At 52.5% G+C, this 14,360-nt stretch overlaps 2 long non-coding RNA genes across 3 annotated transcripts; one reads left to right on the top strand and one right to left on the bottom strand.

Moving 5' to 3' along the window:
• Positions 1–2,009: 2,009 nt before the first annotated feature.
• On the bottom strand, positions 2,010–5,241 carry LOC122479156. The gene is made up of 3 exons (XR_006296244.1): positions 5,133–5,241; positions 4,835–4,996; positions 2,010–2,109 (listed from the first exon to the last, which is right to left on the bottom strand). It is a non-coding gene; the product is annotated as an uncharacterized LOC122479156 (long non-coding RNA).
• On the top strand, positions 2,103–14,230 carry LOC122479155. Of its 2 annotated transcripts, none has more exons than XR_006296243.1 (2): positions 2,103–3,569; positions 13,441–14,230. It is a non-coding gene; the product is annotated as an uncharacterized LOC122479155 (long non-coding RNA). The 2 variants fall into 2 exon arrangements; XR_006296242.1 differs by lacking the exon at positions 2,103–3,569 and adding an exon at positions 3,576–3,730.
• Positions 14,231–14,360: the final 130 nt, after the last annotated feature.

Here is a 14,360-nt window from a genome sequence, read left to right as displayed (position 1 = left end):
CAGGTCACGATCTCACAGTTCGTGGGTTCAAGCCCCGCGTCGGGCTCTGTGCTGACAGCTCGGGGCCTGGAGCCTGCTTCGGATGCTGTGTCTCCCTCTCTGCCCCTCCTCCACCCGTGCTTGCGCGTGTTCTCTCCCTCCCTCCCTCTCTCTCTCTCAAAAATAAAAAGTAAAGGGGAAAAAAGTGGGGGGGGGCATACGGTTCAACTCCCAATGAGCACCTACCCCATTTTCCCCTGGTGGTTGGCACCCATCCCCCACTAGTAAAACAGCGTCTTCTCTACCTGCTGGTTCAGTGGTCTGAGGACCCGATGGAGCCCCTGGGCTCCCGGCCTACAGGAGGGGGACTGAGTCGCCCGGTGGGCCAGGCCCTTCCTTGGATGCCAGGACCTTCAAGCTGGAAGAGCTGAGATTCCCTGGGCAGTGAGGCTGCCCCCGCCCCCCCAACCCTGGGTTCTGGCTTTTGGTGGAACAGCAGCACACGGACAGAGTTTGCACCTCAGCCCTGAGCTCCCAGCTCAAGCCGGAGGTCGGAGGAGTCCCTCCTTTGGAGGTGGCTGTGGCTCCGGGGCAGTCAGGACGGCACCGCCGTACCCTCTGCCGGTCGTGGTGTCCCCACCGTGACTGCAACTTCGTGTTGTCAGGCTGCCACCAGGTGGCCCACGCATCCCCATTCTCCGACCCGCTGACGGGTAGCTTTGGTCCTTGAGGATTTGTGGTTGGGCTTCCCGAGAGCCGGGGAGTCCTCGTGACTGGTCCACACGCAGTCTCTCTGCCTGGGCTCGGGGGGATAGCACTGGGGTGGCAGGGAGGCCTGAGTCCCAGGCGTGCGGGGACACCCCCAGATCCAGGCAGGTGTGTCCGTGGGACACAACACCCTCCCTCCGTGCTTCTCCCCGGACCTCGTCCTCAAGTTTCCCGTCTTGGGCTTCAGGAGTCTGGCCAGCCTCCCGCCCCTCTGGACGATACCTTGTGCGAAGCCGGGCCAGGCCCGGTGCGTGGGCTGGGTTCGGCCCGCTGAGGCACCGTACGTGTGTGCCTTTGCCCACAACCGTGTCTGCACGTTCTCGTATCCCAACAGCCAGCAGGAACCCACCCCCCCCCGCCCCCTCCCCGGTAAAGCCCCGGTGGGCTGAGAGCAAGGGCGGCCGGCACTTCCCGTCTGTTCCACTGACTTCCAGCTGTTCCTGGGCCAGTCCCTACTAGTTTTCCTTCGGGACGGAACACTGCACGCACTTGGTCCTCAGGGGGCACTTGGGTCACACGGCCACTGGGGAGATGGGACCAGACTTCGGCCCCAGCTCAGGGCCGCTTTTCAAGTGGATAATTAATTTTTTTCAATGTTTATTTTTGAGAGACAGAGTGAGTTGGGGAGGGGCCGAGAGAGAGGGAGACACAGACTCCGAGGCAGGCTCCAGGCCCCGAGCGGTCAGCACAGAGCCCGACGCGGGGCTGGAACTCACAAACCGCGAGATCATGACCTGAGCCGAAGGCGGACGCTCCACCGGCTGAGCCCGCCAGGCGCCCCCTCGAGTGCATAACTGATTTTGATCAGGAGGAAGTGGCCTTGCCCTAGGGCGCTAGGAGTCTGGGCTGGAGGGCTTTCTCCTGTGGGCACCTGCCACCGGCAATGTGGGCCCGACGGGCCGTCCACCCAAGTGGCGAGTGGCCTGTGTCCTGCCTGGATGAGCTGCAGGGACTTCTCTTGCCGACGCTGCCCGATGCCCAGGAAAGCGGCTAGAGAAGACTGCGTGTGCTGGTGCGTGCCGCACCCCCAGTCTAGAGTGTCACCGAGCACTGGGCCTCGCAGAAGCAGGTGCTGTCGGGCGCGGCGAATTCCCTTACTTCAGACAGGACGTGCCGGCATCTCCTAGACCGTCGGCTCCCGAAGGTTTTCCTGGAAGCTCCTGGCCTTTCCCACCCTGTGGTCACCACGGGTCTTACCAGGGCATGCAGGGTACTTGCCCAAGTTCGGCCGGCCGGCCGCCCGGCCGGGCAGTGTCCTCTTCAGGGCCAGACTAAGACGGGGGTGGTGCCGTCAAGGTGCACCGTGGGAGCGTGCTGGCCTCTGCGTTGTGCGAAAACTGGCTGTTACGATTTTCTTCTTCGCTGAGGACAGAAAAGCATATGCAGGTTAGCCGTGGATCAGGTGACGGAACCACATGTGGTTTTCTCCGTACTCTCAGCTACGATCGGCCTCGCCACAGGATACGTGGTGGTCACCTGTCCTGGCAGCATCCGGCAAGCTGTGTGAACACAGAAGGGATCCGCCCCCTGGCAGCTCCCAAGGGTCTGACGCCGGAACCGATCTCTGCGGGTGTCGCACAACCGTGCTGGTCTGGGCTGGGCAGGGAGCGGCCGGCCTGGGGGCTTCCGCAATGGCCGGGCCACTGGTTACATAGAAACGCCCCCTCCCTACGTTCCGGGGACTACAGAAGGCCCTGAAGGCAGAGTCTGCAGAGCCCTCGGGCTCACGGACTCGGCCAGTGCCACCTCTACTGCCCCCCGCCGCCACTGTAATGGCTTTCAGGTGATGGTATTGGCATCATCCCAGGGCCATTATCCAGTAAACCCCAGAGGTCTGAGAGCAGTCACAGTGCCCCGTATGCACTTGGGGACACGTGCCAGCAACTGCGTTACGAGCTCTTCCTTTAGGGGACCCGACCTGCCCCTCCATCAAGGGCTCTGGAGCGTCACTGTGACTGGTCGTGTCTGAGAACGGCCCACCAGACACCATCTGCCTGCAGATGCCCCGAGCAGGTGCTTTGGAAGCTGCCCGTCTGCTTCGTCTCTTGGCGCCCTGCACGTAACCGGTCGCTTCTTGTTTGCAGAAGACGCCTGCAGTCCGCCACTTCAGAGACACCCACGTGTGGGCCGCCCGGGGCCCCTCAGGACTTGATCCGACTCACTGGCCCGTCTCGGGCACGGCCAGGACCCCAGGTCCCGAGCGGCAGGTCCCGAGGCGGGTGGCGCTGTAGTTGCCGGTGGGCAGCCAGCCTCCTCCACTCCAGGCGCTCGGGCCGGCTCCGCACACCCGGTCCCCGTGGCCGCACCGTCACGCACCTGTGTGCCGATCGAGATACGCTGCCATGAGGCTTCTCGGGCTCCTGTCAGGGCAGCCGCAGAGACCCGGGCTTCCTCGCCCCGGGGGGGAGGGGGGTGCCGTGTTAGGGTCGCACCTCCTCGTGGTTCTGGAGGCGGAGGGATGACCGGGCACAGATGTGACGGGCGAGGGCTTGATGGCCCTGGGCTAGAGGACCCAGCGGCCTTGGCCCCATGTCCTTCTCAAGTCTCGGGTGTCCCTCCTGAGGGACAGTTTGCAAGCAGTTTACAGGTTGTAAACGCTACTCCTCAGCAAACGGGGACCTCCGCGAGTCCAGCCTTGCGCCACCCAGTGGCCACAGAGACCCGGCCCCACGTGGCCCCGATCAGTTTCCCTTCTTCCCTTTCTGCTTCCACCTGCGCTGTGCCCGGGGAGCCTGAGTGCCCATGATGCCACTTCCCAGCCACAAGGTCAACCCCCAACTCCTCAGAGCTGAGCCGCCTCGTGCCAGGAGCCCGTGTGGAAGGTCCGTGTCCTGGGGCCACTGCCAGTGCTGATGGCCCCGTGGGTCAGGGCCCCGGCAGGGAGGACGTGCGCACTCCGGCTTCGACGCAGGGACCGGCTGCAGAGGCGGGTCGGGAAGCAGAAAGCCCAAGGGAGCCCCAGGCAGGGGTGTTACCCTTCCAGGTGCGAGGGAGGAAGAGAGGGGTGCCCCGCAGGCCCGAGGCCTCTAACCTTGCCCTTGGACTCCTCCCAGCTTGTGCATAGACCAAACCAGGCATGACTTGGAGTCCAGCACAGGGAGGGGCCGGCAGTGGGCCTGCTGGGGGAGGGGAGGGGAGGGGGGCCCCGTTGAGGGCCGCAGGAGGGGTGGCGCGGCTGCAGAGGAGGGCCACCCTGAGCCTGGTGCCCTCGCTCACAGCCCAAAGAGGGCGCTGGGGCAGCTTGGGCAGTGGGAGGGTGTGGATGGAACCTGGCCCCTGGCGTGATGGGACAGCACGGATGCACACCCCTCCCAGGCTGGGTGAGTGCGGGGTGTGGCTGCCGGGGTTCATGCGTGCCACTGTCCGGCCCAGCACCGAGACGTTACCATCTGCCATGCCCACTGGGGCGTGGCCCAGGCACCCTGACACCAGGCCAGAAGTCTCCCCGACACCCTTCTGGTCGAGGGTCTCCACCTGGGTTGGCAGAGGAGAAGGCCTCTGCAAGCGGCCCCTCCCCGCCCGAGCCAAGTTGGGCTGTGGATACCCCCACTCAGCAGCCAGAGGGCCAGAGCCCCGTCGCCCACCGGCCACACAGGGGCCCCGGGCGGGCTGGCGCGATGGCCATCCCTCCAGGGGACGTCGTGTGTGGTAGGCGGGAGGGGGCCGTGAATGCCAGCACCGTCCCCAGCTCCTGCCTCCCGCTCCAGACCACGACCCTTGGGGAGAGCTACAGAGAAGCCTGAGAAGGAACACCCCGGGGCCAATGACAGTGTGAGCTGGGCTTCGCCACGAGGGAGGCTTGTCCACCGGTCGGCCCTGCTCAGGATGGCCTGGCCTGCCCAGGCCGGGGGCAGGGGCGGGGGATCCCCTCAGGGACCAGGGGTGCACATACGCAGGGGCCTGAGGCTGGTTCTCAGCAGGAGTGTTGGTCAGCCCCAGGAGTTCTCGCCCCGTCCTGGGAGAGCCCGCCGTGAAGCAGGACTGGTGTCACACGCCCACACCCGGTGACCCTTCTGTGGGGACAGCCAACCCCGGGAAGGGGCTCCCAGGTCAAGGCTTAGACCAGGGGCTGCTCCTCCGAGCTCACCTCTCAGAAGGATGTGCGTGGGGCCGCCCCCCGTACGCCGTCTGTGGCTGAGAGTCACAGGTAGCACCCCCGGTGTCCCTCGAAGAGGAAGGAGTAAGTGGGTCCCGGTCTGGCCAAACAGTGGTTCCAGAACAGATGCAGGAAGGAGGCCAGCCCTGTGCTCTGTTGAGGGAAAGCTCCAGTGTGTTCTCAAGTTGAGAGAGCAGTGGCAGGAGGGAAAGCAAAACCAAAGAGGTTGCGCGCGTGTTAAGACGTCTAGAACGATTTACATCCCCGAGTCGGGCATTCATGTACTCACTCAACAAACACTGATGCGGCGTCCGTGTGCCGCAGGCCTGTCCCCTCGGCCGTGTCCTGACCCGACCGCTCTGTGGAGGGCTCTCCTCTGTCCTTCCAGCACGTCAACCTGGGTTGTCTTTTAAAACAGCGCCTTTGCTGAAGCATAACGGAACCAATAATGTGCACTATCGAAAGTGTACAATTGGATACGTTTTGGCACATTTACATCCAAGACCACAGTCCAGACAGCATCATCAATCACCCCCAGACGTCCCCACGCCTCCCCCGTCCCCGGATCCTGCCCTGTCCCCGCAGAGCCACTGGCTGTTCTAGAATGTTACACAGATGCCATCATGCAACGTGCACTCTTTACTTCTAACGTTTCTTTCCCTTGAGACACCTGTTTCATTCTACTGTTGACTAGGTCCCGTCCTGTGGGTGTGGGGCAGTCCGGGTGCCCACTCACTTGTGGGACATCTGTGTGGTTTCCGGTTTGGGGCTGTCACATCCGTGCACCAGTCTTTGTACGGACACGCGCCTTCTTCTCTGTCGGGTAAACACCTGGGAGTAGCATGACCAGATCACAAGACTAGACGTGATGTGTGCTTACCTCTGAAAACGCTTGCTAAACCGTTTTCCAAAGTGGTCGTGTCACCCGTGTGGGGAGCTCTGTTCAGCACACGCCTACGTTGATCTTGCGCCTCGGAAAGTGCGCGAATATTAGTTCTAGTGGCTTTTTTCTTGCAGATTACATAGAATTTTCTACATAGACGATCATGTCATTTACAAATCAAGGCCATTTTACTTATTTCTTTCCAATCCGTACTGGCTCGAACCTCCAGGTACAACGTAGAATAGCAGAATGGAAAGAGCAAACCCACCGCCTTGTTCCGATTTTAGAGCGAGCTTTAGCGTTAGTCTTTAATAATTAAGTGTGAGGTCAACAGTAATGTTTCTTCAGACCGGAGAAGCCTTTTCCAGGGTTAGTTTGCTGAGAGTTTTTTTCCATCGGGAACAGGTATTAGATTCTGTCCATTGCTTTTTCTGTATCTATCGGGATAATCTTACGGCTTTTCTTTCAGTGAATATGGTAAATTACACTAACGGATTTTCAAATGTCAATCTGCGTCTCTGGGCTCAACCCCACCTGATCACCATATGTTATCCCTTTTCATACTTGCCGGTTTCATGGAATGAGTTGGGAGGTGTTTCCTTCTCTTCCCTTTTCTGGTAGCATTTTTGTGAAATGGGTTTTGTTTCCTCCCCAAATGTTTGTTTGTTTTTCTTTTTGTTTGTTTGTTTCTTTGTTTGTTTTTAGGAATCTCTACACCCAATGTGGGGCTCGAACTCACCACCCTGAGATCAGGAGTCACACGCTCCGCTGACTGAGGCAGCAAGGCTCCCCCTTCCCTAAATGTTTTGTAGAATTTCTCAGTGAAGTCCTCTGGGTGTGATGTTTTCTTTGTGGGAAGGTTTTTAACTATAAGTTCAAATTGTTTAATAGATATACTCAGGCTCCCTATCTCTTGTAGAATGAGCTCTGGCAGTTTTTAATATTCAGTGAATTTTTCCATTTCATCTAATGTGTCGAATTTGTTGGTGTGAAGTTATTAATAATATTTCCTGTTTTTATATTAACATGTGTTAGACCCATAGTGGTGTAGCCCCTCTCATTCCTGATATCAATTCCTGTTTCATTTCTCTTTAACTCCAGATCCATCTGTAAGAGAGTTATGGATTTTACTGATTTTCTTAAAGAAACAGCTTTTGGTTTCATTATTTTTCTCTATTTTTCTATTTCATTGATTTCTTTTTTCTTTTTTCAACGTTTTTTTATTTATTTTTGGGACAGAGAGAGACAGAGCATGAACGGGGGAGGGGCAGAGACAGAGGGAGACACAGAATCGGAAACAGGCTCCAGGCTCCGAGCCATCAGCCCAGAGCCTGACGCAAGGCTCGAACTCACGGACCGCGAGATCGTGACCTGGCCGAAGTCGGACGCTCAACCGACTGCGCCACCCAGACGCCCCTCTATTTCACTGATTTCTAATGTGACCTTTATTATTTCTCTTTCTGTCTACTTTGGGTTTCATCTGTTCTCATGATGGACGCTAAGGTCAATGAATCATGTCTTCTCTAAAATACATGCGTAGTGGTATACATTTCCCTAAGTACTGCTTTAACTGCATTCCACAGGTTTTTTTTTTTTACATGTTGTCTTTTCATTTCCATTTTGTTCAAAATAACTTTTTAAGTTGCATTTTCATGTTCTCTTTTGTGGAAAAATAACTTTTTAAGTTTATTTTCTTATTTTGAGAGAAAGAGAGCGAGCACAAGCTGGGTGAAGGGTCAGAGGAAAAGAGAATTCCATGCAGGATCCATGCTCAGCATGGAGCCCAATGTGGGGCTTGATCCCATGACCCTGGGATCATGACCTGAGCCAAAATCAAGAGTCGGTTGACCAACTGACTGAGCCACCCAGGTGCCCCATAGTGTAAAATAATTTTTAATTTTCATTTTGTTTTTTCTTCAATACATGGGAAATTAAGAAGCAGATTATTTGGTTTGCAAATATTTGCGAATTTTCCAGATAGCTTTCTGTTAGTGATTTTTAATATAATTGTAGTGTGGTCAGAGAGCATTCTTTTAATGACTTGAATTATTTTATATATGTTGAGACCTGGGCCCAGAAAATGAAAGACTCTCCTATAAATATTAATTAGGCCAAGTTAGGTGGCAGTGTTTTTCAAGTCTTCTATGTCCCTAATTATTTTGTGCCCATTTGTGGAATCTAATATTGGGAGAAGAGAGTGGAACTCTGTGTATAATTGTGGATTTGCCCATTTCCCCATCAGTTTTTGCTTCATGGACTTTTATCATCTGTCATTAGGTTCATGCACATTTAGGGTTGTTATGTCGTTTTGATGATGTTATCAGTTTGTTATCGCAAAATGAACCTATTTATCCCTGGTGATACTCTCACTGTGGGTTTTCTTTCTTTTGATGAGCGTCAGCATAGGATAACTCTCCCCACCCTTTTACTTTCCCCGATTTGTGTCTGTGAAGTGCGTTTACATAGGTAGCACCAAGTTGAATCTTGCTATTTTACCCAATCTGGCAACCTCTGCTTTTTAATTGGGATGTTTAGGCCATTTACATTTAGTGTGATTATTGATGTGGTTGGGTTTAATCTATCATCATGCTATTTATCTTTTATTTGTCTTGTCTATTGTTTTCCCCACTTTTCCTACTTTCTGTCTTAAAAAAAAAAAACAAAACTCATTCCGGGGAGCCTGGGTAGCTCAGTCGGTTAAGTGTCTGACTTCAGCTCAGGTCACAATCTCTCTCTCAAAAGTAAACAAACAAACAAACAAACAATAAAACCCTCATTCAATCTGTCTCCTTTGTTGCTTTAAAAAATTTTTTTAATGTTTATTTATTTTTGAGAGAAAGACAGAGACAGAGCATGAGCGGTGAAGGGGCAGAGAGAGGGAGACACAGAATCCAAAGCAGGCTCCAGGCTCTGAGCTGTCAGCACAGAGCCCGATGCGAGGCCCAAACCCACGAACCGCAAGATCATGACCCAAGCCGAAGTCGCACGCTTAACCGACTGAGCCACCCAGGCACCCCTCCTTTGTTGCTTTATTAGGTGCAACTATTTTAGTGACTGCTTTGGGATTTATACAGCATGTTTTTAACTTGGCAATGTCTCCTGTCAATGATATGATACCGTCTCTATGTAGTAAAAGAGCCCTGTTACACTGTATTTTCACTTTTTCGTCCCAGACTTTGTGCTTTTGTGGTCATATATTTTACTTTTTCATATGATACAAGCCCCACAATACACTGTTGTTGTTTTTGCTTTAAACAGCTGATTCTCACGGTGTCTGGTTGGCTCAGTCAGTAGAGCACGTGACTGTTCATATCAGCGTCTTGAGTTCAAGCCCCACATTGGATGTGGAGCCTACAAAAAAAATAATAAATAGCTAATTGTCTTTTAAAGAGATTTAAATAATAAGAAAAACATTTCTTATTATTACTCATGAAGCTACCATCTCGGGTGCTCTTTATTATTATCAATAGTGTGTGTGTGTGTGTGTGTGTGTGTGTGTGTGTGCACGTGTGTGTCCGTGTGCATGTGCGTGCATGTGTGCGTGTGTGTGTTCAGGTTTCCATCCGGTGCCACCTTCCTGCTGCTCAGAGGATGTCCTTTAACAGTTCTTCTAGTATAGATTTGCTGGTAAGTAATTCTTCCAGCTCCTTATGTCTGAAAAAGTCCTCATTTCATCTTTGTTCCCAATGACATTATCGACAGTAAAGAATGAAGGTTGGCAGGTTTTGTTTTCAGTACTGTAAAGATCTTGCGCCACTGTCTTCCTGCACACACTGTGTTCACCCAACAGGACATCAACAAAACATCCTTTTCTTTGCTCCTGTATATAAAAAATTTCCCCTGGATACCTTTTTAAAAATAAGATTTATTTATTTATTTACATCCAAGTTAGCATATAGTGTAACAATGCTTTCAAGAGTAGATTCCAGAAATTCATGCCCTATGTATAACACCCAGTGCTCATCCCAACAAGTGCCCTCCTTAATGCCCCTTACCTGTTTGGCCCATCCCCCACCCACAACACCTCCAGTAACCCTCAGTTTGTTCTCCATATTTATGAGTCTCTTCTGTTTTGTCCCCCTCCCTGTTTTTATGTTATTTTTGCTCCCCTTCCCTTATGTTCATCTGTTTTGTCTCCTTAAGTCCTCATATGAGTGAAGTCATATGATTTTTGTGTTTCTCTGACTAATTTCACTAGCATAATACCCTCCAGTTCCATCCACGTAGTTGCAAACGGCAAGATTTCATTCTTTTTGATCACCGAGTAATACTCCGTTGTATATATATACACCACATTTTCTTTATCCATTCATCCGTCGATGGACATTTGGGCCCTTTCCATACTTTGGCTATTGTCTATAGTGCTGCTATAAACATGGGGGTGCATGCGTCCCTTCGAAACGGCACACCTGTATCCCTTGGATAAATGCCTAGTAGTGCAATTGCTGGGTCGTCGGGTAGTTCTATTTTTAGTTTTTTGAGGACCCTCCATACTGTTTTCCAGAGTGGCTGCACCAGCTTGCATTTCCACCAACAATGCAAAAGAGATCCTCTTTCTCCGCATCCTCGCCAACATCTGTTGTTGCCTGAGTTGTGAATGTTAGCCATTCTGACAGGTGTGAGGTGCTATCTCATTGTGGTTTCGATTTGTATTTCCCTGATGATGAGTGATGTTGAGCATCTTTTCATGTGTCTGTTGGCCATCTGGATGTCTTCTGGAGAAGTGTGTTCGTGTCTTCTGCCCATTTCTTCACTGGGTTATTTGGTTTTTGGGTGTTGAGTTTGATAAGTTCTTTGTAGATTTTGGATCCTAACCATTTATCTGATATGTCATTTGCAAATATCTTCTCCCATTCTGTCAGTTGCATTTTAGTTTTGCTGATTGTTTCCTTCGCTGTGCAGAAGCTTTTTATTTTGAGGAGGTCCCAATAGTTCATTTTTGCTTTTGTTTCCCTTGCCTCTGGAGATGTATTGAGTAAGAAGTTGCTGTGACTGAGGTCGAAGAGGTTGTTGCCTGCTTTCTCCTCGAGGATTGTGATGGCTTCCTGTCTTACGTTTAGGTCTTTCATCCATTTTGAGTTTCTTTTTGTGTCTGGTGCAAGAAAGTGGTCCAGGTTCATTCTTCTGCATGTCGCTGTCCAGTTTTCCCAGCACCACATGCTGAAGAGACTGTCTTGATTCCATTGGATGTTCTTTCCTGCTTTGTCGAAGAGTAGTTGGCCGTACGTTTGTGGGTCCATTTCTGGGTTCTCTCTTCTGTTCCATTAATCTGTTTTTGTGCCAGTACCATCCTGTCTTGATGCTTACAACTTTGTAACACAGCTTGAAGCCCGGGATTGTGATGCCTCCAGCTTTGGTTTTCTTTTCCAAGATTGTTTTGGCTCCCCTGGATACTTTTACACTATTCTCTTTTTAACCGTTCTTTAGCATTTTGAGAATGATGTACCAGCTTTAATGTAGTTTTCTTCATGTTTCTTGTGTTTAAGTTTTGTTGAGCTTTGGGAACTGTGGGCTTATGTTTTTCATTACATGTGTAAAAAAAAAAAAAAAACCTGGCCATTTTCTTAAAATGTATTTTCTTTCCTGTTTCCACCTCCTGTCTTCTGAGACTCCAACTCCACCGGTAGCTCACCTTTGTGGAGTTGCCCAGTGGCTCAGTGACAATTAGTTCATTTTCCTTTTCAGTCACTTTTCTCTTGGTGTTTCATTTGGATGGGCTTTATTGCTATGACTTCAAGCTCACAATTTGTTTCTTGTGCAAGATTCTATTAATCCCATTCAACGTATTCTTTATCTCAGACATTGTAATTTTCATTTCCAGAAGTTCCATTTGAGGCTTTCAAAAAATCGTCCATATCTGTCCTTAACATATTCAGGCTTCCCTCCAGCATCTCGAACATGTGGAATATGGTCACGGGGAGCGTAAAGGACGTTCTCGCCTACCAATTCTAAAATCTTTGTCACATCTGAGTTAGTTTTGATTGATTTTCTCCCTCATTATGGGTTATAATTTCTTGCCTCTTTTCATGCCTAATTATTTTTGGTTGCATGTCAAACACTGTGTATTCTACCTTTTCGGGTGCTGGATAGTTTTATATTTCTGTAAATGTCCTTATGTTTGTTTCTGGGATGCAGTTAAGTTACTTGGAGCTTGTGTGACCCTTTTGGGTTTTGTCTTTAAGCTTTGCTGGGCAGGACCACAACTATATGTAGTCTAAGGTTGATTTTTCTCTGCTACTGAAGCAAAACCCTTCTTTCTACTTTAACTGATGCCCCTTAAATTAGGAGGTTCCCAACTCTGGCTGTCAGACACAGACACTATTCCCACCATCTATGGGCTTGCCTCCTTCTGGACGGTTCTTCCTCTAAGTTGGGTGGGCGTTTTCCTTCTAATTCTTGTACCAGCCTGCAGCCAGCTGAAGCCAGGAGGCTGACCCTCTGTGCATCTCTGGGGGATCTCTCCCTCTCTGCACAGCTATTTCCTCTCCAGGACTCTGCCCTGTGAACTCTGGTCGTCTTGTCCTCCCGGGACTCCTCACTCCATGCCCTCAACTGAGGGAGACCTCGGGGCTCTGCCTGGGTCCCCACTGCCTACCCTGAACCCTGGAAACCCTCTCCAAGCAGGGGAGCAGGGATGGTTGTAGTCTTTCTCACTCGTGTCCCATCTCTCAAGGATCATTATCCTTTGCTGTGTGATGCTCTGTGTTTTGGGTGCTATTTTTCACATATATTTATTTCTTTTTTTTTTTTTTTTTTTTTTTTTTTTTTTGCTGTTTCGGGCAAGAGCATGTGAATCTGGTCCCTGTTACTTCATCTGGAGCAGAAGCAGAAGCCTGCACATCAGCTGGTTTCAATTCCCTGCCAAGCGCTTTCCACCATCTGACGCATTTCTCAGTCCTTACACCTGCTGTTACGATGCCGTGTGTGTGAGGGCTGAGGCCTCATCCTCCTGGCAAAACCCCACATCTCTAGCCCCCTGACAGAACCTGGCACAGGGCCGGGGCTCATTGTGTCATGCTTGAATGATACTATGAAGAACAACATATTTTGGGGGGTTCACCTGTGCCAGGCAGGTGAGAGACAGAAACTCCGCCACTCTGTGTGACCAGATGGTAGACGGGGGGACCGAGACAGGGAGGTTAGCCAATTGCCCTAAGTCTCAGTCTTAAAGGGGGAGGATTTAAACAGGTTTGGTGTTTCAGGGCAGCTGTCAGGAAGGGGCAGTGGGAGCTTGGCGGCGGGAGGGCTTCCTGGAGGAAGTGGCCTGGGCTGGGCATTCAGGCAGCCCTGGCTCCTGCCTGGGGAGCCCCGAAAGGTGGGCCTGGGGGTGTGGAAGTGGCGAGGCTGGGAAGGAGAGCTGGGTACTCTTTAGAGGGGGCCACCATGTTCTGTGCCCCCGCCAGGGGGCAGCGTGTCCCTGCGTGTCCCGTGGGACGAACCCCAGAGCAGCTCTCTGGGGCCCTACCAGTACCCACTGGGCGGCCACACCTCCTCGCCCACCTGCCTGGACTGCCGCCCCACCCGGGGCTGCTCATCGGCCTGTAACCCCTCCCAGCATCCACCTTGGCCCTCACACCCGCACTGACTGCGGCGCCTTCAGCCTACTTCCTTGTGTGTGACCTCCCCCGACGTCACAGCCACCTTTCCACACACCTGCCTTTGGTGGCCTACACGCCAGTCGGAGCTTTCACGCTCTGGTTGTGTCTCCTCACAGACCTGTTCCTGAAGTCCAGGGCAGCCTTTGCAGTAGCCGAGAACCCCTCCGCCCGCCTGCCCGTCTTGTCCGGGAACGCCTGTCTGTACCCCCAGTGCCAGCCCCCCGCCCAATCCCTCCTTCTCAGGCGGGTTGGAACCAGCTCTCCGTGCTCCCTCCCCACCTGCGGGGCCTGAGTCCAAGTGCCGGAAGCCTACTCAGGTCTGCCCTTGAGGCCTTCCCTCAGGGCGCACGCCGGACAGGGTTGGGCTGGGCTCACCTCCACCCACCCACGAAGTGCCTACCTGGTCCGGAGACAGGATTTGGGAACCTGCCTTCTCACTCACTTGGGAAGGGTGGGCAGTGTGGGCCTTGATAGCTCCAAACCCTGGCTGCTGGCACTCCCTCACCCAGCTCTCCTCTGCCTCGGGGATGTTGGTTTTCAAGCCCTCTGCAGTTGCAATCTTTTCTGGAAGGCTTCCTGGAAGAGGGGACTCCTTCGAGGATAGAGGTTGCTTTAGTCAGGGTTCCTGATGCAACAGCATGGACGGAAGTCCAGAGGGGACCGAGAGGCTGCTGTGGAGCACCACCGTGACCGTGATTTTTCAGGGCACCTGGGTAGCTCAGTCGGCTGAGCATCTGCCTTCGGCTCAGGCTGTGATCTCACTGCTCACGAGTTCGAGCCCTGTGTTGGGTGAGCTCGAGTCCACTCCAGGCTCAGCATTCTCTCTCCCTGTCTCTATGCCCCTCACTCGCTCGTGCTCTCTCTCTCTCTCTCACTCAGAAATAAACGAATAAATTTTAAAAAATTTATAGAAAAATGGTGATTTCTCCATTCAAGCGAAGTGACAGTGGGGCAGAGGCTCAGTCACAGGCCAGAGACGGTGTGCAGAAGGGTCAGAGAGACGTGCTGGGTGCAGGCAGGGGAGGCGTGGCGGTCA

The sequence above is a fragment of the Prionailurus bengalensis genome, chromosome B1 (assembly GCF_016509475.1).
Source record: "Prionailurus bengalensis isolate Pbe53 chromosome B1, Fcat_Pben_1.1_paternal_pri, whole genome shotgun sequence".
In the NCBI taxonomy this organism is placed as follows: domain Eukaryota; kingdom Metazoa; phylum Chordata; class Mammalia; order Carnivora; family Felidae; genus Prionailurus; species Prionailurus bengalensis.
This window is presented reverse-complemented; position numbering and strand designations above follow the sequence as displayed.